This window comes from Pelobates fuscus, chromosome 10 (genome assembly GCF_036172605.1).
Source record: "Pelobates fuscus isolate aPelFus1 chromosome 10, aPelFus1.pri, whole genome shotgun sequence".
Classification (NCBI taxonomy): Eukaryota; Metazoa; Chordata; class Amphibia; order Anura; family Pelobatidae; genus Pelobates; species Pelobates fuscus.
In genome coordinates, this window is record NC_086326.1 from 128,917,797 (window position 1) to 128,941,889 (window position 24,093).

Genomic DNA, 24,093 nt, shown 5'->3' on the forward strand with positions numbered 1-24,093 from the left:
TAAATGAGCAAATAAATATATAAACTCACATATTTCTGAGCCACTTCAATTAAAAGCTGGCTCAGACTAAGAACGTTAAATGGATGATGTGGTGATAGCTGGAATCAGATGCTAACTGCTTACTCGTCCTGTTTCTTTAACAAAAAAACAGGATGCAGGATCTTTGTAAACAGTTTATTCCATAAATATAAAAAACAGCAGCAAAAAATTGTAGATTATGCTAGCTTTAGTGTACCTATAATCTTAATTTTATTAATGACAGGAGGCGAGTATTTGCTTAAGTCTCTCTTTACTAGAACTCCACAGCAGCACAGAAAAAACAACCAATCAGAAAAAAAGTTAGGTACTATAAAACTCCCCTCCCCATGCATCATTTCCTCTTTCAAGCTGCGACAAAACAGGATAAAAGGCAGAAAACATAATGGGGAAGAAACGAAGTCCTACATACGATGAATACAACGATGTCCCCCACCCGAGAAGAACTGCCAAACCAGATAGTGATGGACTGTAAACTGAAACGAGAGAAAAAACAGAATCGACAGGTTGATTATCCAATGAAAGGCACTCTGAATAAACATGTGTGCACCCAATGTAGCAACCAAAATTACCTTAAAATGTAGATATCCCAACCCTACTTATGAAAGAAAAGACGTAAGAGCATGCAACAGGTAGCAGAGACAACAAGCAGAGTTGCATACGTACCTGATTAAACCAAACTATAAACATAGAACAAGGGAGGGATAAAAATGGGTGGGAAATACTCGCCTCCTGTCATTAATAAAATTAAGATTATAGGTACACTAAAGCTAGCATAATCTACAATTGTATAACATGACAGGAGGCTTCGTATTTGCTGTTTCAACGCTCAGATCACCAATCCAACGCTGGTTGTGTCGCTGGTACCTATTCCAGGAGATAGCAGAGTAATCCTAATTGTACTTACCAACTGCGAAAAACGACAGTAGACGGATCAATGAAGATGTCAGCCGATGAAGCATCTCAAAACACAGAAAAACACCATCTGCTGATAGATCCATCGAACTTGGTATTGTCACCCGCTTCCTAGCGGTTGGGACCTGAGCTTGCAAGCTGACCTATCAGCTATTTTCTTGTAGTTGTAAAATAACGAAGGCCTTTTGCGGACGTAAGACCGCGAGAAGAAACTGCCATCATGTCTCAACTCTCGATCTGTAGGGTGGTTCCTCCGATCGTGTCAGGGTCATCCGGCGACGCGGCCTTGCAGGTAGATCCCCAATCACAAGGAATGCGTCTAAGTCCACCACCAAGACGCAATATAACCGAGTATGATCTTTCGTTCTCTCCTGGCCTACCTGGTGAGATGTATCATCCGAGAATAAATCTGTAATGCCTGCGAGAGTGTTGTCAACTAGACGTATCCTAAGTGATTCCGACATTCCAAATGGACTGTGTAATCCTCGGACTCTGTAGAGAAAAGATTCCAAAAGGACGTCCATTCATGGTTCCGAACTGAACTTGTGTGGAGGAACAGTGGTCGACTATTTTCTGGAATAGTGAATCCCAGAAATATTCAAAGGGATGGAAAGTGCAAACCGGAGTGCAGATTTCCATCCAGGAATGTCCTTCGCCTAAGAGTGAAAGGTGTCTGTGTAGGAGTCGGGGTACCCCAGGTACTCTCAAAAAATCTTGTAGGTCTCCTCGACGGTAGTTGAAGAGTAGGTTAGCGTGAATCAAAAAACAGAATGGCTCCCGCGAGGGGTAAATAGCTAATAGACGGAGGACCCACCAACTCCGAACCCTGTTCACCAGGTATGCATTCCGAGGAGATGGGGCAGTCCTGCCCCCTTATCCCAAGATGGTAATGACCGGGGAACTCAAGACAACCGGGATGTCCGGTCTTACCATGTGAACCATGTGTACGGTTACCTTCAGACCGGATAACCGGCCTTCCTTAATCTAGGTACCCGAGCAAGGCAGTGTCCTTTCGCTCCATGAAGGTTTCCGTAGCTCCTGTCATCTTGATATGGGAGAAACGGTCTGCGCGGTTGGTCCGCAATAGTCTGGATATCCAAAACAGAAAGCAGTTTTCCGATTTATAAGGTGCAGAAAATACCAAAACCTGCACTCTCGTAATACCTGAGGCCATCCGTTAGCCGTACCATCTCCAGGAGTGTGTGTACCTAAGTGATCCGGACCCAGTAGAGCCCTTACAGGAGATAGAATAGAGGGATCCAGATTAAAATGTATATCTTGTACGACTAGGCAGTCCTCTATAACGAAATCACTAGTACGGACGTCAGATCCAATTGAATGCAGGAGGGACGCCCCTCTATGTAGTCATCGATGTCTTGCACAGGTACAAGCCTGTGTGATGAGCAAGTGGCCGGCCCTGTAGAGTGTCGAGTGTATGAGAGAGCCGCGTTCTCTTCTAATGTGATCGACTAACGTGATAGCGTCCGGCTGATAGCCTGAGCGGGCCGCGCCCGTTAATAACCAAAACAGTAGAGTTTACATCCGTGACCGGTTCTCTCTATGAGAAAGTGTCCACCAAACATGTCCTCTGTATCCAGCTCAGTATTCGGCCGAGGTTGAGGGAGGGCTGTGCCCTCTAATAACAAATCAGTGTCCGGTCCTGTATCTGAGAGGGGTTCGCTCTCTGTTCCTGAAAATAAAGTCTTCTTGGATCGAGATGATGGAGGGCCGCACCCTCCTGTGGTCCAAACTAGAGTCCCTAGAGACTCAGGGTGACCAATTGCAGGGTACACCAAATACCAATATCAGTATAAGGCTGGTGGCAATCTACGGAAGAAAACAACAATGAAAAAGAAAAACTACCAACTGTCCGCCCGGATCCCGCGCGCGCGGGGTCCAGGACGACCGTTGGTAGCCGGAGGAAAGCTGGAGACGTTCTCCGCAATCCACAAGCGCCCGGGAGGTCGGGGGAGGTCAAGTCAGGCCTCTCGACGACCCGAGCGAAAGGAAAAGGAAGTCACGAAAACTAAAAATAAACGTAGATAAGAGAAAAATACATAAATTCTAGATCAGATAGAAGGCAAATAGCAGGCCGGAAGGTAAGCCCCACTGAACAGAACCAGGAGCTAACCTAACGTGGGAAATAACTACCGATACCTCTAAGGATACCGGGAAGCAGATACGGAGGTAGATGTAAAAGACAAGGAAAAAACACCGCGTTCTCCTTAGGTGTCTGAGCACCGATCCTTGCCTGTGCGAAGTTTTCCTTGGAGATGTATGACCGGGGTCCTTATAAAAACCCTGCCCTTCAGGCATGAGGTTTAGGGCCTTCACCCTACCCACCATATTCAGATGGCCGTATACTGGTTTCCTCTTGGATAGTATGGCAATGGTGCCTGTCTGGACACCTGCCTATTTCCATGTCACTGGTGGGCACCGGCATTTCCTCAGTGATATTCCCCCAGGCCTGTGGCCTAGAAGGGGTTCGGCACCAATAGAGCAGGCCCGTCAGAAGGGCACAGGCCCAGCAGGCCAAACGAATGGGCACAGGGTAGTCGGCCAAGCAACCAGGCACAGACATAGCAGGCCATGCAAATGGGCACAGACATAACAGGCCGTCTTAATAGGCACAGACATAGCAGGCCGTCTTAATAGGCACAGACATAGCAGGCCGTCTTAATAGGCACAGACATAGCAGGCCGTACTTATGGGCACAGACATAGCAGGCCGTACTTATGGGCACAGACATAGCAGGCCGTTCTTATGGGCACAGACATAGCAGGCCGATCTTATGGGCACAGACATAGCAAGCCGATCGTATGAGCCCAGACATAGCAGGCCGATCTTATGGGCACAGACATAGCAGGCCGTACTTATGGGCACAGACATAGCAGGCCGTTCTTATGGGCACAGACATAGCAGGCCGATCTTATGGGCACAGACATAGCAGGCCGATCGTATGAGCACAGACATAGCAGGCCGATCTTATGGGCACAGACATAGCAGGCCGTTCTTATGGGCCCAGACATAGCAGGCCGTTCTTATGGGCACAGACATAGCAGGCCGTTCTTATGGGCACAGACATAGCAGGCCGATCTTATGGGCACAGACATAGCAGGCCGTTCTTATGGGCACAGACATAGCAGACCGTTCTTATGGGCACAGACATCGCAGGCCGTTCTTATGGGCACAGACATAGCAGGCCATTCTTGTGGGCACAGACATAGCAGGCCGATCTTATGGGCACAGACATAGCAGGCCGTTCTTATGGGCACAGACATAGCAGGCCAATCCTGGGTCGTGTATTATTGTTATATAATGATAACGTGTTATTCAAAATAGCGCCCTCCGATTCCGTAGCGCGTTACAATGGGTATTGAATGAGTAATGGGGACCTCCTAGTTCCAATAGAGGTCCCTAAGAATAGTAGATTCTGAGAGCATCCTGTGACATAGGACCTCTAGACGCCAACCCATTAGGCAGCGTAATGCCGTGTGAATAACCTGAACCGGGACTGGCAGTCCCTAGATACCCAGCAGGCAAATAGTGGTATTCCATCTGTATAGGGTATAAGCGGAAGTTGTTCCAGAGGCTATCATGTTCATGAATGTAAGATACACTGAGCAATACTCTCCTTAAACTGTGAATTGGTATGCCCATGTTCACCCAGATCTGTTGGGAATTTCTTATCATATAATAGATTACCCTCATCATACCACCTGAAGGGTATTGTAACCATGGGCACTTCCAGGAGTAGGGCTAACGATAGTCAACTCAAGAATTCCCCCGGGAATCTGATAAAAATTTATGGTATCAGCGTAGACTGGTCTCCCTTACCAGTTTGAGTCAGAGCCAGGTCTGTAAGCGAGAAAATATATGCCATGGACAGAGAAATCATACCAGAGTAGTCTCATTAGAGACCTCCAGCTGGACAGAAAAAATATATACTGAGAAGGAGATGAATCCTAGAGCTAACTGGCACTGTAAACACCCTGTACAGAGTCTGAGTAACTGAGTTCATATATACCTGTAACTCACAATAACCTGTGATATATCCCATCAGGCACTCACAGAACCTGTTGATATACACTGACAGTAAAAAACTCACAGCGATCCGTGACATACATTGTCAGCAAAGCTCGCTATACACAGTCGACAGAAACACACAGCAATCTGTGATATACACTGACAACAAACCCGCAGTAAACCGTGATACACACTGTCGGTAAAACTCACAGAATCTGTGATATACACTGTCAGCAAAGCAAAACTAACATGTCATGTACACTGTCAGTAAAACTAATATGTGATATACACTGTCAGTAAAACTAATATGTGTTATACACTGTCAGTAAAACTAATATGTGTTATACACTGTCAGTAAAACTAATATGCGTTATACACTGTCAGAAAAACTAATATGTGTTATACACTGTCAGTAAACAAATTATGTGTATACACTGTCAGTAAAACTAATTATGTGTTATACACTGTCAGGAAAACTAATTATGTGATACACACTGTCAGTGAAAACCACAGCAAAACAGAATATTTGCCAATAAAAACTCACAGCAGATAGGAAATATATACCACTAAAAAACTCAGTCTACTATATATCTGATATGAAAAATGCCCTAAGACACACAGAAGCTGTGAGATACACACTGTAAATAAATAGTACATAAGAATAGGGTATAGTACATTGCCTTCCGTTCCTAGCAAAACTGAAGGCAATCCGCCGGGGAAAAAACAGGGCAACAATAGCCGCGATCCGACCACCGTGGGCGGAGGAGGGGCCGCGAGTAGGTGCACTCTCCTCCACCCGGTCGGCCGCCTGCGGCTCTGTGAAGAAGTTGAGCGCGGCGTTCGGCCACGTGGCGGACAGGGCGGCCACGTGGGTGAGCGGAGCGGCCGTCGGGTACTCGCGTCCAACCGCGAGTACCTCGGTTGCCGGTATGGAACTAGGGGATCGGGGAAATCAGGAGGCAGCCAGAGGCTAGTCTCCTGAAACCCCTATACCGCGCAGGCAGCACGCGGAAAATGGCGGGCAAAGAGAGTGGGCAGCGAGGGGAGGAGGGGGGGGGGGAAAGCATGGCGAAACAGAGAAACCCCCAAGACTCCCCTAAAACTACCACCTGAAAGGGAAGGAATCCCTAAGAAGACAGGGGAAGCAAATGCAAGGCAAGAAGTAAATATGTATAAGCAAAAGTAACACAAAAAAAAATAACCTATAATATATAGAAGTACAGAACACAAGATACTAGATAAAAGGTACAGATAACAAATAAGAAAATATACTGAGATATCAAATATAAATCCCAATAAATCATAATACAACCCAAAGCCACCCACTATAAGCAGGAGGCAGAGGTACTCTGACCTGTACTGATGCGGAGCAGCAAAGAAAGAGGAAATGATGCATGGGGAGGGGAGTTTTATAGTACCTAACTTTTTTCTGATTGGTTGTTTTTTCTGTGCTGCTGTGGAGTTCTAGTAAAGAGAGACTTAAGCAAATACGAAGCCTCCTGTCATGTTATAAAATTGAAAATCAGCAATCTTTTTCTCCACACACTACACTGACGCGTTTCAGCCAAAGCTTTTTTTAAAGTGTAAATCCATTTTAGTCCGTTCTCAGTTTAAATAGGTGCTTTTTCGCGCCGTTTCTTCCATCCGGTGATAGGCTCCTCCCCCTTCATTCTGACGTAACGAAGATCGAGCATCCTAGCGTCCTTAGTAACCTTCGGTTTACTTCCGTGTTCGTCAGAAATGACATAGGGAGGGTCCCTTCAATTGTCAGTCTTTAATATTGTAATAAGGAGTTTTCCTGCTGCCACATACTTGATACATAGTTACACAAATGTAATTAAGACACAAGTAAATAACAAGCTAACTATTCAAGTAAATGTAAAATCGGAACTTCTCTTTTTCTAAAAAATACATTAAAAACAAAGTTAAATAAAAAAAAAGAAAGAGAGGAGAATCAGTATTATTCCATTTAAAGGCACAGGTTCCTGTATATAAAAAATACAAATGCTCTAAAGTGTACATTGCTATCAAATTAAATTAAAACAAATATATATTTTAGGCATGTTTTTTTTTTAAAAACAAGTGCCTCTAATAAGATCACATTTCTTCCTTAAAAGTCTTAACTGACATCATCCTTAATATAATAAATACATTTAAGTATTAAATATAGGTATTAATCTCAAAATCAGCATTAAGTCCTCTTGGTGTAAGTGTGTCCAAATTAAAAATCCATCTCATTTCACTTTTGCTCAGGAGGTTATCTTTATCTCCACCTCTCCAATGGATTTTTATATGGTCTATAGCGAAAAAATCCAAGCCGCTAGGATCTCCATTATGGTGATCCATAAAATGCTTGGACACACAGTGATTAGGGAATTTCCTTTGGATGTTATATATATGTTCCCTAATTCGTATCTTTAATGGGCGAGATGTTTTCCCTATGTATTGTAAACCGCAGGGACATACTAACATATATATTACATCTACGGTATTGCATGAAATAAAATACTTAATCTCATATTCTTTCTGGGTATTAAATGAAATGAACTTAAAAATTCTTCTATTTTTTCCAGTTCTTATCTTGCATCCTCTACAGTTTCCACAATAAAAAAATCCTTTTTGTTCTTTTAAAAAGTTGTTTGGGCATTCTTTTTTTTCCTTCTCTTGCAAACTTCTGGTTAAAATTTGTTTAAAATTCCTGGCTCCTCTAAAAAACAAATCTTGTTTTTTCTCCTATTAATGGACGTATCTCGTCATCTAAATTTAGGACATGGCAATTTTTATTAATGATTCTACGTTGACTTTTATTATTGGAGTTGAAATTAAAAATAAGGGGGATAATTTCTTCTGTTTCTTTTTTAATTTTCTTATTTTTATATTCTAATGTTTCTAGCCTATTTTCTTCTTTCACTTGTTTAAAAGCTTTCTCTAAAAGGCCTTTATCATACCCCTTCTCCAAAAATTGCTTCTCTAAAATCTTTGTTTGGTCATTAAAATCTCGTTCATCCGTACAATTTCTTTTTAGCCTTAAAAATTGTCCTTTTGGAATATTTGATAGCCAAGGTCTAAAATGACAACTAGCAAAATCTATAAAACTGTTGACATCAACAGATTTAAAAAAGTCAGACTTTTAAATAAACCATTATCAATAAAAATTTCGAGGTCTAAAAAGTTAATATTGGAGGGGCTAATATCGTGGGTCAATTTAATATTCCATAAATCGTTGTTAAGAGAATCAATAAAATTTAACAAAGATTGGGAACTGCCTCTCCATATAATAAAAATATCGTCTATATAGCGTTTGCAGAGGACCAGATTTGCCCCAATATCCAGCCTGGAGAAAACTTCCTTTTCCTCCCAGTAGGACATAAATAAATTAGCATAGCTTGGGGCAAACCTGGTCTCCATGGTAGTTCCCTTGGTCTGAAGGTAAAAATCGTCTTCAAACCCCAAAAAATTGTTCTTAAGAATTATATTGATCCCCTCAACGATAAAATCCCCTTGTAATTCTGTAAAATTTCCGAATTTCGTTAAAAAGTGTCTAGTAGCCTCACAACCTTTACTATGTTCAATATTGATATAGAGGTAGAGGTATATTTCCAAAGGAAATTCCCTAATCACTGTGTGTCCAAGCATTTTATGGATCACCATAATGGAGATCCTAGCGGCTTGGATTTTTTCGCTATAGACCATATAAAAATTCATTGGAGAGGTGGAGATAAAGATAACCTCCTGAGCAAAAGTGAAATGAGATGGATTTTTAATTTGGACACACTTACACCAAGAGGACTTAATGCTGATTTTGAGATTAATACCTATATTTAATACTTAAATGTATTTATTATATTAAGGATGATGTCAGTTAAGACTTTTAAGGAAGAAATGTGATCTTATTAAAGGGACTTGTTTTTAAAAAACATGCCTAAAATATATATTTGTTTTAATTTAATTTGATAGCAATGTACACTTTAGAGCATTTGTATTTTTTTTTTTATATACAGGAACCTGTGCCTTTAAATGGAATAATACTGATTCGCTAGGATGCTCGATCTTCGTTACGTCAGAATGAAGGGGGAGGAGCCTCCCACCGGATGGAAGAAACGGCGCGAAAAAGCGCCTATTTAAACTGAGAACGGACTAAAATGGATTTACACTTTGAAAAAAGCTTTGGCTGAAACGCGTCAGTGTAGTGTGTGGAGAATAAGATTGCTGATTTTCATTTTTTTGCTGCTGTTTTTCATATTTTTGGAATAAACCTTTTACAATGATCCTGCATCCTGTTTTTTTGTTAAAGAAAAAGGACGAGTAAGCAGTTAGCATCTGATTCCAGCTATCACCACATCATCCATTTAACGTTCTTAGTCTGAGCCAGCTTTTAATTGAAGTGGCTCAGAAATATGTGAGTTTATATATTTGTTTGCTCATTTAAAATTGTTTGTACGTTATTACCATATGTCTGTTTTTCCTGATTTTATCTCTGCAGGATTTTAACTGGACATAGGGGTAACTATCAAAATTCAATGTATTTCGGGTGTGCTCTCACTACTTTTACTGTTTTATTTGCCAAATCTAACATACTCAATACCACGCAACGGGCCAGAAGCCCATAAGCTAATCTTCTGTGCCAGTGTTAAATTACTGCTCACAAGCGTCACTAGCGGCACAGACAATATATGCGCTATGGCCAACTAACCCAATACATCCCAAAAATGTGCAGAATATACTTCAGCCCAACTTACAGGATGAAAGTGGAAAAGGTCACGACAAACAAGACCCTTTTCCACTTTCATTACCCCACTACTCTGCATGTTATTGTGTTAAGGTTGGAGGTACCTTCACGTGTGTCGAGCTGCTTAGTGGAACCAGGTTCTTCACCAAATTACAAATTTGAGCGCCTAGGAAAGCACGGTTTATTTTGTTATCCCAACTTACAGGATGACTGTTATGTAGAGATGGCTTAGGCACATGTTAAGGTGGCATACTTATATATACGTTTATATTGCATCATACAATTGAACATGTTACATGGTTCGAATATAACTATCTGTAAAATTGGAGTTAAAGCCACCAATGTTACGAAAATGTACAAAAGTGTTATTATTGTGCCTGCATAAGCCGTTGGGGCTATGGAGGCTATATTGTCGGATATTGCACAATGAAAAAAAAATAATAAAAAAAAAATAATAATTGATTTAAAAATGTATATATATTTTTTTAATGTTCCCTTGATATACCCTTCATTGAGAAATGTTATGAATTTAATTAGTATGATTTTAATGTTTACCATATGTAGTGGTAGCTGGAAGCTGGTTTCTAAATCTGTCAGATACACCTCTTAATGCATAATTACTACCCCCATCTGCTGCTTTAATAACAATAATATCTCTTTCTGTAAATCTTTCACAGCTTGCTTTTCATATTAAGTTAAGCTATATTAATATTTTGATAGTGGTTTAGTTTTCTTTAATCTTTAATACAAGTGCTTAATAGCTTTCATATTATTAGTTTAAAAATGTAACAGATAAAATTGACTTTTTTAAATAGTGTGTTGACAAAGTGATATAAGTGTATTCATTTCTCCTCTTGTAATAGTCATAAAAAGTATTTTCGGCAGAACATCCTTATGTATTTATTAATATCTATATATGTTTCAAATTTATCTACAGGGCAACTAGAGGCAAACTTAAAGGGACACTGTAGGTACCCAGATCACTTCAGCTCATTGAAGTGGTCTGGGTGCTCTGTCCCTTTTGCACCTAGTGCTGTAATGTAAAACTTTGCACATGTTTATATTGCAGCTCTAAGTCTGCCTCCAGTGGCTGTATACTAGGCTTCCAGAATTGTAATGGACTCTTGGTCCATTATCTGATGCTAGACGTCTTCACGCTCTGTATGAGCGCGAGGGAGGGGGGAGGCAGAGGGATCGGTAGTGCCAGGAGTACAGCTTTGTATTCCTGGCACTACAGTATCCCTTTAAGACCTTTGTTGAAACCTTAATGTCATAGGTTTGTAAGTCTATTGCTGTTATTCCTTCAATCCTCCACTATTCCTAATTCCAGATGTGCTGAATATAGTGAAAGTATTCCCTTTGTGTAGAGTTTCCCCGATATAATGGATGCAACCAGTTGTATTGGGTAAAAACAGCAATCTGAATTTTATTAGGCCACAGTCGTCTTTCTATGCAGTGCCCCTAGCATGGGGTTTCCTATACAAAATCACAGGGGTTTCCCTCCCACAAGCCATTGTGTTTGAGAGATAATTGAGCTTCAATTAAGCTAATCCAATTATCTCTCAAATAGGAAAACGTACATAAAATTTTTACACATCACAAAAATACATAACAGCATCGGAACCCCACAATAATTATATTCCCGAATATCCCCGATCTGAGCGCACAACATATCCAAAATGCGCTCCGATCGGTTCGGTAAAACTAAAGTTATGTTCGTGCATATATGAACTGGCTGCCTGGTAGAGGTGGTATTGTCAATTTCAAAAAGGGGTTTGATTGAATGGGCGGTCAGAGCTTACAACCTAAATTCCTATTTGAAGCTGGGACCCCAGCGGAGCTACTCTGTAAGGTGTGAGAAGTCATACATAAGAGGCCTGGAAGTCTGGTTTCAGTATAAACTAACTCTCTAATTTACCATATGTCTTGATTTCCTCTTAGATAAGGAGTCCTTTGATATGATCAAGCCTTCTGTTCCAATATCATATCAAAAAGAGACAATAACAGATGGGAACAATTCCATTCGAATGCAGGGAAACATTAAACAATACAAAGTATAATTAAGGGAACACGAACGAGGAGTCCCATCTCCCATGACACTTAATATGTGTGGGATTTAAAACCTTTGGAGAAAAGGTTTTTTTTTTACAGTAACAATCTTTGTTCTCTTTTTCTCTCCTTCTCCCTCCCTCCTCTACTATGTCCTCTTCTTCTAAATCTCTGAACATTTTTGATGGTGAACCGTGGGTTTTGAACTACTCTTGAGTTCTCTCTTTTTGGTTCCTAAAAAAAAAAACCTTCGCCAGTCTTTCAAGTCAGTCTTTCAAGTCAGTTCTTGAGTTTACAATAACTTTGAGAGAACTTAACTCTCTCTAGTTTATTTGGAGGTGAAGGAACCTTTATTCCTAACTTCCTAACTTCATGCCACCAATGTTTATCTTTCACGATAGCACTTAATTAATGGGACTAACATCTCAATCCTAATGGGACTAACATCTCGATCCATATGTACTGAGTTCCTTCTATTTATATTCCTTCCTGATGTACTATTGAGATAATTCCCTCATGTCTAACCTCAGGAAATTATGAACCTATTTGTGAAAGTTCTTTCCTACAAATCTGATTCTTACACTATTTTCTTTTGTTTTTCCTGATATGGAATTCCCCTGGTCTACTTTCTGACCATCATAATTGATTTATTGATTCTATCCAAATTTTCTTTTGTATAAAAATGTTTTCAAAGTCTTCTGTTCTGAAGGATGAGGGTAAACCTCTCTACGAGCCCATGTTTCTGAGGGTGATATACTGAGGTTTTAAAAGCTTGTATTGAATAATTGACACAATTCTTTCATAAGGTGGAAAACCTTAATCAGGATTTATTTTGTAATGCCTACCAGTGAAAACATTTATTTGGCATTTAGCATTTGTATTTGTTTTTAGCATTTACTTTATGTAAGAGAATGGTTTCTGGGTGGGCATCAAGTCACCCAGTATAAAATAACAGAAATATTAGACTTTGGCACCACTTAAATACATTTTCTTTTGTCCGAACTGAATATCGTCCATGGGACTTTTTGTACAAAATTAATCCATTATTTCTGCTTTGGAATTTTATTTAATTAATTGACAAATTTAATTTGTCGATCCACACCTGCATCTGTTAAGCAGATAACTCTCTAAATTGGAACCCTTGTGGGATTGCCATATTTAAGGGTTTTAAAATATGGAGCGGTTTAGTAGATCCCTTATTTGGCATCCTTATGGCAATACCACATATGATTTTGGAGTTATCTACTAAGTGTCTTTCCTTTTTCTAATTTTGGTCTTTCACCTGTAAAAAAATACTTAGTATTAGATAGATGTAGTATAAGGGAGCTATAAATCGTTCCTCATGCACTGTAGCAGTACACCCACGAGTAGCTGGGTTGTCACCACTGAATACCCTTTCCCCTGCGTGATTATATCCCAAAGTTGTTATAGCTCTATGCCGGTGTAGTATCGCTGTCTCATCCAAACACTAGCCAAGACTTAATGAATGGTGAAGAAGAACTGTTTGATTGGCGGAATGGTCACACTTTTTATACCTGGGGCCTCAACAGGAGGTCCCCAGGAAAACAATAGCATTGTGACATCCCTGATGCCTTGGTGTCTGAACCTGAACAGGTAATTTAATTGGCAGCCAGACATGTTGGCACTGGGTTAACATAAAACATAAAATAATGGGGTTCCCGTGCCCACATCCCCACAATTGTGCAGTCCCCAAAATACTCTCTTTAGAGAGCCAACTCTGTCCAAAAAGCGCTCAGTAAAGTTTTTAACAGGCCGCGACCATCCTCTCATCCCGTGCAGAGTTCCACAGTGCTACATAGAAACCCTGATCACTTAAAATGATGGAGCTACCTCAAGTCCTTGGTGTCGTTCGATTCCTCGCCACCTCCTTTGTCATCAATCTAAAAGGCGCCCTGATAGGTTATTCCGGGATTGAGAGCGCCCCCATCAAAGTTTTACCCAACTGCTGCAACTCCACAATCGAATCAGGAGTTCCAGTGAGTTTGAGGGTTGCACCCGGTCAGGCATACTGTGCCTCAGTAAGTTCCCAGCCGACACATAACGTCTCCTGGGCCACAGGAAAGGAGCTCTGTGCTGGGAGTCACAGGCTGGAGGGGTAAATAGTGGTGATTATAGTCTTTTTAGACTAAGGTGGCGGCTTGGACACAAGTCCTAGGTGATCACATGCACCAACATTTGGTCACCTAGGACTGGGACTGGTCACCTAGGTGTCCAGTCCAAGTCTGTCACATGCACCAACCTGCCATGCCACAGGTAGGGGCATCTCTACAAAATAGCGAGCAGCCAGCATCATAAAAGACTAATGACTGGATAGCTATTGCTGCCCAGTTGCTAATCCAATGTAGGCGGGCCTGATACCTCTCCCATGCCCGTGGGGCAATTACAAAAAAAAAATCAAAAAGATTGTGTGGACATAGTGCCCCAACCCATGACGCGCAGTGTGGGGGCTATTAAATAAAATGAATGACGAGACATTGATGGTAGGTGTTGGCTCTAAATATGAATGTGTAGGTCCCCCTACCATCCCCCTAGTTTAGAAAAGCAATGCTTCAGACGGGATCTAATAGCATTATACAAGTATATTCAGGGCCCATTCAAACCATTGTCTGGAAATCTAGTCACAAACAGCACTATACATAGGACAAGAGGTCACGTGTTTAGAGTGTAAGGAAGGAGATTTAGTCTAAGGCAAATACATTTTTTTTCCTAGTTAGAACAATAAAGAGGTGGAAATTTTCTGCCTGAAGAAGTGGTTTTATCAGAGCCCATACAGATGTCTAAACAGCAACTGGATGCATACTTGCAAAAACAGAATATTCAAGGATATAATTGTTAAATTGTAGGGTAATAGCTTCTTGATCCAATGATAAATCTGACTGCCATTCTGGAATCAAGAAGGATTTTTTTTCTAGTTTGTTGAAAAATTGAAAGTGCTTCAAACTGTTTTTTGGTTTTTTTTTTTGCCTTCTTTTAGATCAACAGCCAAAAAAAAAACAGATGTGAGAAAGGCTGAAACATATCTCTTTTCAGCCTATGTAACTATGTAAATAATACCAATTGTTAGTGGGTGGAGGCTAATAATAAAATCTAAAACATAGTTATTTCCTATGTGGCTAAGGGTCCCCAAGCCTACAGAAACCCACCAGGGGTACTTATTTATTTATATTCTTTTATTAGCCTCGACCCGCCACCGCCAAGAACCGAGCCTCTAATAACAAAATATCTGCCTATCCCTTTACTCTAATAGTGATGATAGACCCAATAAAATAGGTTCCTGTTAAAAAAATTACCATTAATTTAATTTATTCCGTCCCCAAAAATGTCAAATAAAAAACATAAAATTCCTGTTGCAACTATTAAAAAAAAAAAAAAAAAAAAAAGACAAAATTCCAAAAAAACAAAAAACCCTGATGCTTAAAAATACATTCACATTTCCCACCTACGGCTTATCACGGCTTTCCCACACTATGCAATTTCAGTCAGAGCAATCAGATTGCATTGTGTTTGCTTGAAACTTGTCTCAGGGGTTTCCATAAATGGCATATCTTATCGCATCTCTCCAAGGTTCTAACTTTCCTCCAGTCCTTAGTTCTCCCAGCGTCAACAGCTCCAGCAGATGCCTGTCTATCCTGGAATGTTGCAGAAATAAATCAATTTAAGCCCATCGGAACAGCGCAAGGAACTGCTGACTTTCCGACTTGAGATTTGCAGTTGCCTATCCATGTGTCAACTTGTATTGTTCCATACTGTTCTATTTGCAGTAGATCATTTTCGGTTTCATTTATTACCATATTTATTGGCGTATAACACGTACTTTTTCTCCCTGAAAATAGGGGGCAAATGATGTGTGCGTGTTATACGCCGATATACATATTTTTCGCTCCATAAGACGCACTTTTTTCCCCTCAAAAGTGAGGGAAAATGTCTGTGCATCTTATGGAGCGAATGTGAAGGTTTACTTACCTGTCTTGAAGCGTGGGCACACTTCCTTTCAGTCCCGCCGGAAACCGGAACCTGAAATTGAAGTTCCTGTACCGCGGTGCGCGCTGTGAAGCCGGGCCACGCTTCAAGACAGGTAAGTAATTATGGGACAAGGGGAGGGAAAGTGCACTATGGGAGGGGGGGAGAACACTATGGGATGGGGGGGAACACTATGGGAGGGGGTGGAAAATACTATGGGAGGGGGGGAGAATACTATGGAAAGGGGGGGAACACTATGGGATGAGGGTGGGGGAACACTATGGGAGGGGGGGAGAATACTATGGGAGGGAGCAAAATTTCCTTCTTAAAATGAGGTGCGTGTTATACGCCGATAAATACGGTAGTTATTTTATGTTAATATACTAAACCTCACAATCAATAATCTGCTCCATAAGCCGATGGCCAGCTACATAGCCCAAGCAATATCTCCTCCCTCCCTTATCTCGAACGTGCTAAGCTAGATCCTCAGTATTCTATGCTATTTACCACACGTTTAGCTACTTACCTGGGTAAAGGCAGGCCAGTTTGTCCACGTTTTTCTAACCAACCCGTGCATTAGCCTACATGTGGCAAAATACCCCACCATCATTCTGCAGGGAACATAACGCTAATTACCTGCACCCTCCTAGGCAATTGTTCCTTGATTAGACATTAGGGGGCTCAGTTTGACCTAATAATATAGAATGGGTGGATGCCTTACCTGTGCTGTTATTTATGCTGAACACTGTTTTCTATATCTACTGTTCTTTCATGCACATATTGTGGTGGAAGCTCGGTAGAAATTAAATTTAGTAGGCCGAGATTTCCACGTGGCATATGTGTATCAGTTAGTCAGTTACACGTAGCTAAGATACAATCAACAGTGTACTGAGCAAGTGCAGGAATGCAGAAACTGAAAACACTTCCCCTCCTCCATTGTTCTGGGTGAGCCATGTGGTCTAACAGGTAAGGGAAGTTAGGCTTTGTTCAGCTGATTGGGTAAAGAGTATATGTGGGTAGAGTTAACTATAGGAGGAGCTATATGTCTATATCATGCATTTACACAGTCAGTTCTGGGCTCAGACTGTTTGTTGTGGTGACGCTAGTCCATCTGAGCCCCGGTCGGTGAATCGAATAAAGAATCTCTTCCTTCCTGAAGAAACCTGTGTCCACTTCTCTGTGCTTGGCTTCCGTCAGTTTCTCCGGTATCAATATGGGGTGTAGTTGCTGCCCCCACAGGCATAGTGAGCACGGGATTCATGTCTGAATTACCATTTTCACTCTAGTCATATGCAAATTAGCCCAAAACAACCCTTGTCGCTAAACAGCTGCTGTAATCTATCAGCTAACAGTGGATACTAATTATTGCTTGCGCTCTTGGCAGGACAGTCCCTGTGTTAGAATCCTGTCCTGCTGTCCTGATTTGGTTGTCCAGTGTTCTGGATCTGAGGAACTGTCCCCAAGCAGCACAGTGCGTGCATCAATAGACACATTGGCAGAAGAGCCATGCAGAGAGTGCTTCAGCAGTGCTGTCTGCATGATATTCTTTTGAGGGTAATTTCCAATTACCAGAATTATTTATTTAACCCCTTAAGGACCAAACTTCTGGAATAAAAGGGAATTATGACATGTCACACAGGTCATGTGTCCTTAAGGGGTTAAAATACACATGACCTTTACTTATTGGAAGAAAAATATTATGTTTTATATGACGTATCTGGCATTTTCATAATCTTACTGCTGTTTGATATGGTTTAACATGCTTTGACAGGGTGGCAAACCAGTCACTAAGTAGCAGTTAGTTATTCCTTAGAGAATAATGGCAAATTCTCTTAAAAGTCTTCTTCCTTTAAAGCCTTACCACTTAATTCAGGGGGGGATGTCACAGAGGCAGGGCTGAGGGATGGCTTATGGATCTTATGGCAGCACGGAAAGTAGGCTGTAGTGGTTATGGTGCCAGGACTGTCTTGGTGTCCTCCCAGTGTAACTTGTCCTACTGTTTTAGAACAATTTAACAACCTAATTGGATCCCACCATGCACCTGCACTTAGAGATCCTGCTTCTGGTTTCTCCTTGCAAGCAGTGATTTAGCTTTATGAAGACATTTGGCGTCTTCTGCAAGAGAAGACCTGGTGTGAGGTGCCTGGGGGACCCATGGAAATGGTCAAAATAGTAATGTGTGTGCGAAGACTGTGTGTGTGGTAAATTATGTTATGTTGTGTATGAGTGTGGTGACTGTATGTTAGCTGTGTGTGATGCATGTGTTGTGACTGTGTAGAAGGTGGCTGTATGTATAAGTGTCAGGACGAACCAGTGGCCCAACACGCAGAATTAAGTAAAACACGTAACAAATACAAACAGTAACAACGTATTACCGTGCCTTAGAATGGCCGGAATTAACATAATAACATAATAGAATAAACAGTCACGAGCAAAGGTCATGAATACTGAATGAACAAAGCCAAAGGGTCAGGGATACCAGAAATATGGGAAGTCATGTCAAGCCAAGATCAAAAAACAATAATCAGAATTAGGAACGCACTCTCAGATAACCAACAGGATGAAAACCACAACAGGGCACTGAGCAACTGCAGGTTTGGGTTTAAATAACCCAGTAAATCCTGCTATTGGCTGATGTGGGTCCCAGAACCCCAGTCATGTCAGTGGTATTTCTTGATGCAGCAGGCCAGCTTACACTTTAATGGTAATTGCAGTAGAGGATCTGAGTGTGCAGTCAACGTTTGTGAATACTATAATAAATGATAATGATGATGATGAACACTATATTCATTAGCAGGGGTTCTCAACCCAGTCCTCAGGACCCCCTACCAGTCCAGGATTTGGGGATTACCTGGGTGTGTCTAAGGTGTTTAGAAAAAGGGAAAAAAAACATCTTAGACTCTAAGGTGTTTTTTTTTTCTTTTTCTAAACACCTTAGACACACCCAGGTAATCCCTAAACCCTGGACTGGTAGGGGGTCCTGAGGACTGGGTTGAGAACCCCTGCTAATGAATATAGTGTTCATCGTCATCATTATCATTTATCATAGTATTCACAAACGTTGACTGCACACTCAGATCTCGACTGCAATTACCATTAAAGTGTAAGCTGGCCTGCTGCATCAAGAAATACCACTAACATGACTGTGTAATGCAAAAGCAAGTAAATACACATAGACATTATCCATGTGCTCAAACTCCCACTACAATTAGTCAGAAGCAATGGCTGTAGTATTCATTGTTCTATGTACTATGTGATGAATTCTACAGTCATCGCTGCTTCCCAAGAGTAGTCATAGTTTTATATATATTGTGAATATTATATATAATCAACATCTTAATAGAATCAAAAGGAGCATTGAGTCTCCATTTAGCCATTACTAGATACCAAGAAAGATAGCAGAACCCAAAGAATCATGTGTAAAGTAAATCATGAGATCCACAGTTTAGTCGTGGTGAGGTCAGAAAGAACTGAGGCAAAGCAGGAGCTCAGGGCAGAATTAAATGTTTAGACTAAAAAGACATCAATCTGAGCTTCCCAAGCAAGTTTAAACTACATACTCCCATTGTTCATTATTGGGGTTAATCACTAATGTCCAAATGACTTCGTACCAAGTGGGGTAAAGCTATCTTAGTGCATACAAAGACATTCAGGCTTCACAATTTGGACATTGCTCAAGCTATTTAACAATGTCTGGATTTTGCAATTCAGGCCCCGAATCCTCCTGAATTTGGTCCTGATTTCAGCCGGACTGAACACTTACAGATAGCATTAATTGAGAACAAATGCCTCAAATCCAGGCCTGGATTTTTAAAAAAATATCCAAACTAGCAACATGTAATAATTGAATACATTCTACACATGTGCAACTAAAGAAAACTAACTCTAAATTCACTAATTATTTCTGATTGTTAAAATGTCCTTTATGTCTAGGATTTAAACTAATTTTTAGAAGTTATAAAACTTTGAATTATGGTTTTAAAGCTAAAACTGTGCAAAAATTGGTATGCTAAGATTACAATTCTAATAGTAATCACAGAATCCAAAACCGCTGCGCAAACGTATTTATTAGAAAGTACATCACCCAGACTATTTAAGTAAGTGCAATTTGATGCTTTTCATTTAACCACTTTGTCACAAACCTCACAAATAATTCATTTTTCATTTTTTTTTGTACAAATGTATTTTATTTGACGTTAATACTAACATCAGCAGAGGGATTTCCTAGCTAACACAGTACATAACTGTCACGGTGTAATATCCCAACACCTGAGCATTCTGTACTGTTTGATTGCAGCATGAAAGGGAGATCTCCCTGCATGTAGCTCATCTACCAGTCTGGTATCACTAATTGAGAGATACCTGAGGTTCGCTGTTTTAAGCTATTAACAGGCTGGGAGGCAGACTCAGAATTACCAGGGCGGAGCATAATCGCTTACCTGCTGTATGTAAATGGATTTAAAGGGCTATGTGCAGCGCTCACTTTGAATGGCTTGGTTCAGTTTAATCGGTGTTCAAGACCGATTTTGCCCAAACCAGCACATTGCCGAACTTCAGACATCATGTGAAAGGTTTCCAATTTTTTAAATGTTGGAAGAACCAACCAAACACACAATCTAGATATCACCCGGTCTGTTGATACTCCCAGTAATCTTATATTTTAAAGACTCTGAAAATTCTGTTGTGTTGTGTTTGTTGTCCACTCTAATTCCTGGACAACGTGCCAAATCTGCCCAGGTGATTTTTGGATTTGCTTGTTGATATATTTAAAACCTGTTATTGGTTGTGCCTGGACTCTGATCACTATCCTGAGTTGCAACTGTTTTGTTGGAGTTAAACCAGATTGTTCTATTAAATCTCACGAAAGCACAAACCTAGACTTTGCATGATATATCCCTTGCACAGACGCTTCTCTCTATGTTCTTGGAACACATCTTGACATAAAAATGTAAACCTACGACACAAAAATGTAAATCCAATTCTCCTGTAATGCAATGTGTGTCCTTAGCTGTGCCTGGACCGAATTTACTTGTGATTTCAATTACTACTAATTGAAAAAAGGTCACTGCAGCTTAACCCCTTAAGGACACATGACATGTGTGACATGTCATGATTCCCTTTTATTCCAGAAGTTTGGTCCTTAAGGGGTTAAAGTAGTGATTTTTTTTGCCTGGAGTGCCTTGGCGCCATCTCCTGGTTTAATATCAAACCTTAAAGAACATTTATAAATAATACAGAGCTGCTCCTGGGCTATTTCTCAAATGGTCATGGTGCAGTTTTGGAAGTTGAGAGAAAGGTTGAGGGTGCATCGCTGGAATATATATATATATAGAAATATATATTCCACTGTATATATACTATATATTCATTTGTGTTAATGAAAATCTGAGAAACTTTAACTTGGCTAAAATTATGGCGACTTTACAGGCGCAAATATTATTTTTTTTGTTTTTACCCCCACATTTTCTTTAGTTCAAATGACGATGAGTTCAGCTGGTAAGATGGTAAATGATTAATAGTTAACGTGGTATGAAAACTGTTGGCATCATTTCAAAGCCAAATACCGAGTTTAAGAGAGCTGTACTTTTCTTGTGTGATTATCCTTCCCACGAGGGTGCTGACATGTTAGTGGAAAAATGTCACAAGCTGCCCTATAAATGGACTGTCATTTAAAATATTGCGTGTTACCTCTTTAAAATCAGTCATATTAGGGTAACTGGATTGGGCTCCACTTCAACCATTGCTTTTCTGCTTAAATTATTCAAAAAATGTATTTTCTTGCTACTTCCTGACACTATCAGTGTTTATCATCAACTACTGTCTTTGAAATACATCAAATTATGAACAATCGTGGGTGAAAGTATTTTTCTAATATAAGTAATCTGATGGATCATTTATAGATAATGTTTTATCAATGTCCCTACGGCCATGCATGTCACGTTACATTTACAATAACCCGATAACTTGCAATTTATCACAAAATTCTATTTTTTCTTCTCGGGTCATGTTAGCAATTCACTAAAATATTCCTGCTTCAATAATAAAGTAAATAGCTAACTATATTCGTCTGACAATAAAATAACGTAACACTCGGACTGCTGTCTACACAATCATTTGTCATATTATTGGGACATCTATGCTTATTGTAAATAAATTGTCCCACTTCTCATTGTTTATCCCATTGCCATTGTGACTGACACTCAGAGTTATTTTTTAATGCCATGGAAAAAGCTATATTTAGTATTGTTCTTTGTGGATTAACAGAGCAGGTACCGATAGGCGTTCCCCTCCCCTCCCCTATAGACACAGCAGAACATGTTTAAGTTATGTGTACGCCTATATATAGAGGTGTATGCAGGTAAATGGTGTTTGTGTGTTAACATTTAGAAATATGCCAATCATCAATGTATTTTTTTTCCAACTGCTTATAAACACAATAGGTAGCAGACTATTCGTATATTTTGAAATCTTTTGAATTGTCTACATATTTAATTCATTTTTTTAATCACCTTTAAAACTCTTTATCCAGTTGCATAACGTAAATGGTGGAGAGACTCTTAATATTTATTAACATCAATTATTAAATATTATTAACATCAATTCATTAATATTTAATACCTGTATGTATGGATGCAAAGGGAACGTAAACTACTAAAATAAATTCTAAATGCTCTGCATCAAACACTTTAAATACGTTTCGGGAGTATCTGAGGCTAATGATCCACACCAACCCTAATCCCTAAATTAATATATCTGTTGGGATCAAAGCTGCTCTTACCTTCAGTTTTTGTGATGCTGATCCTTGTGAAGGGTATTTCTCTGGAAAATGGACTTACTGTGACGTGATGTTGTAGAGGGTGATGGAGGGTGGCAGTGAGCTATAGACTGTGCTATGTTGCCACAAGTGTCACTGACCATCCTTACTGTCTAGGTTGAAGGGAGCAAGGCTGTGTGACAGGGAGGGGGGGAGATAAGCTGCCTTCCTAGCTGATTAGAGGGAGGAGCACATAGTAAAGGCAGGGGGAGAAGAGAATGAGGTGCAGGTCAGGGAGAACAGAGACAGGACAGATAATAGAAGGTGCTGATGCTGTACTGAATGCTGACTGTGGAATGTTTAGAGCTTCACTCCGTATTAACAGTCACTATAGAATTGACTTTATTAATAGCTCTTATAACAAGTGCCAGTTTAATCCATGAAGCGGTATAATGAAGTTCAGACACTGTTACAAGCAGACGTTTTGTAAAGGTTTTAAGTAAATTCTTACTGTAACAGTGTTTTTTTCCCCCCCCGAAGTCATGGATCACATCCATCTACAGCCCCTTGTGAATATTATTTGCCCCTTGTGATCCCTTTGAACATTCACTGCTAGCTTTGACCCACATTTGTATAATGTATGTGGTACTCTCTGCTGATGGCAAAATATGTTTCATTTTGGAGCAGTGGGGCCATTAGCGGTAGTACGGACTGGGCTGCCATCAGAAATTTTAGGACCCCAGCTCAAGGTCTGGGCTCCAGCATCTCCCCCCAAGTCCACTTACAAGGATGCAGTGTGTGTATAGGGGATGCAGTGTGTGTAGTGGATGCAGTGTGCGTTTGTGTACTGTATGCAGCATGTGTTTGTATAGTGCAGGGGTAGGCAACCTACGGCACTAGTGCCATGCACGGCACTCGAGGTGCCTTTGCACGGCACTCAAGGCTACTAGAGCCAAACAGGCTCTGGCCTATCAGGAGTCCCAGTAAAACTTCAGATATCTGCTAATACGAAGAGGTGGTGAAAGACAATCCTCAATTTATGCACTGCAGCATGTAGAGGAAGTGATCTCAGAGCACTTTATTCCGGTACTTGTGAATGGGAATCTACACAGTAGTAGAGCAGCCCGCAGCTGTTGTTGCACCTCCTGTCCTTGACCTGTACCTGGCCGGCCTGGTCCCCACTGGAACCCAGGGAAGCCACCCACATTGCTAGATGTACACAGAAATGCAGAAAGACCCTCCCCTCATACAAATAATACGGACAGCCCACACACAAACATTCACACAATCCGCACAAACATACACACAATCCGCACAAACGCAACACCACTAACAATCCACATACATGCACACAACCCCACATGCAGCCTCTCACATGCTATACCCCAAACAGCCCCACACATACACACACTACCAAACACACAATGTGACATATCCATCCACACACACACAATTCCACAAGCTACCCCATACACAGCCCACATTCATATGTATCATACACGATACCACAATCTACTCATGAACATATACAATATAATAGCTCATATACGCACAAATACAACGATACAAAGCAATTACAGTATAAATAACACAAGCAGAATAC

General features: G+C 40.6%; 1 protein-coding gene across 1 annotated transcript in view; it reads right to left on the bottom strand.

Moving 5' to 3' along the window:
- The window catches only part of GPRIN2 (G protein regulated inducer of neurite outgrowth 2), a 37,764-nt gene extending 15,123 nt beyond the window's left edge, over positions 1 to 22,641 (bottom strand). The window contains exon 1 of the mRNA XM_063434659.1: positions 22,515 to 22,641. The gene's annotated coding sequence lies outside the window, so the exon portion shown is untranslated. The remainder of the gene's footprint in view (positions 1 to 22,514) is intronic.
- Between the last annotated feature and the right edge of the window lie 1,452 nt (positions 22,642 to 24,093).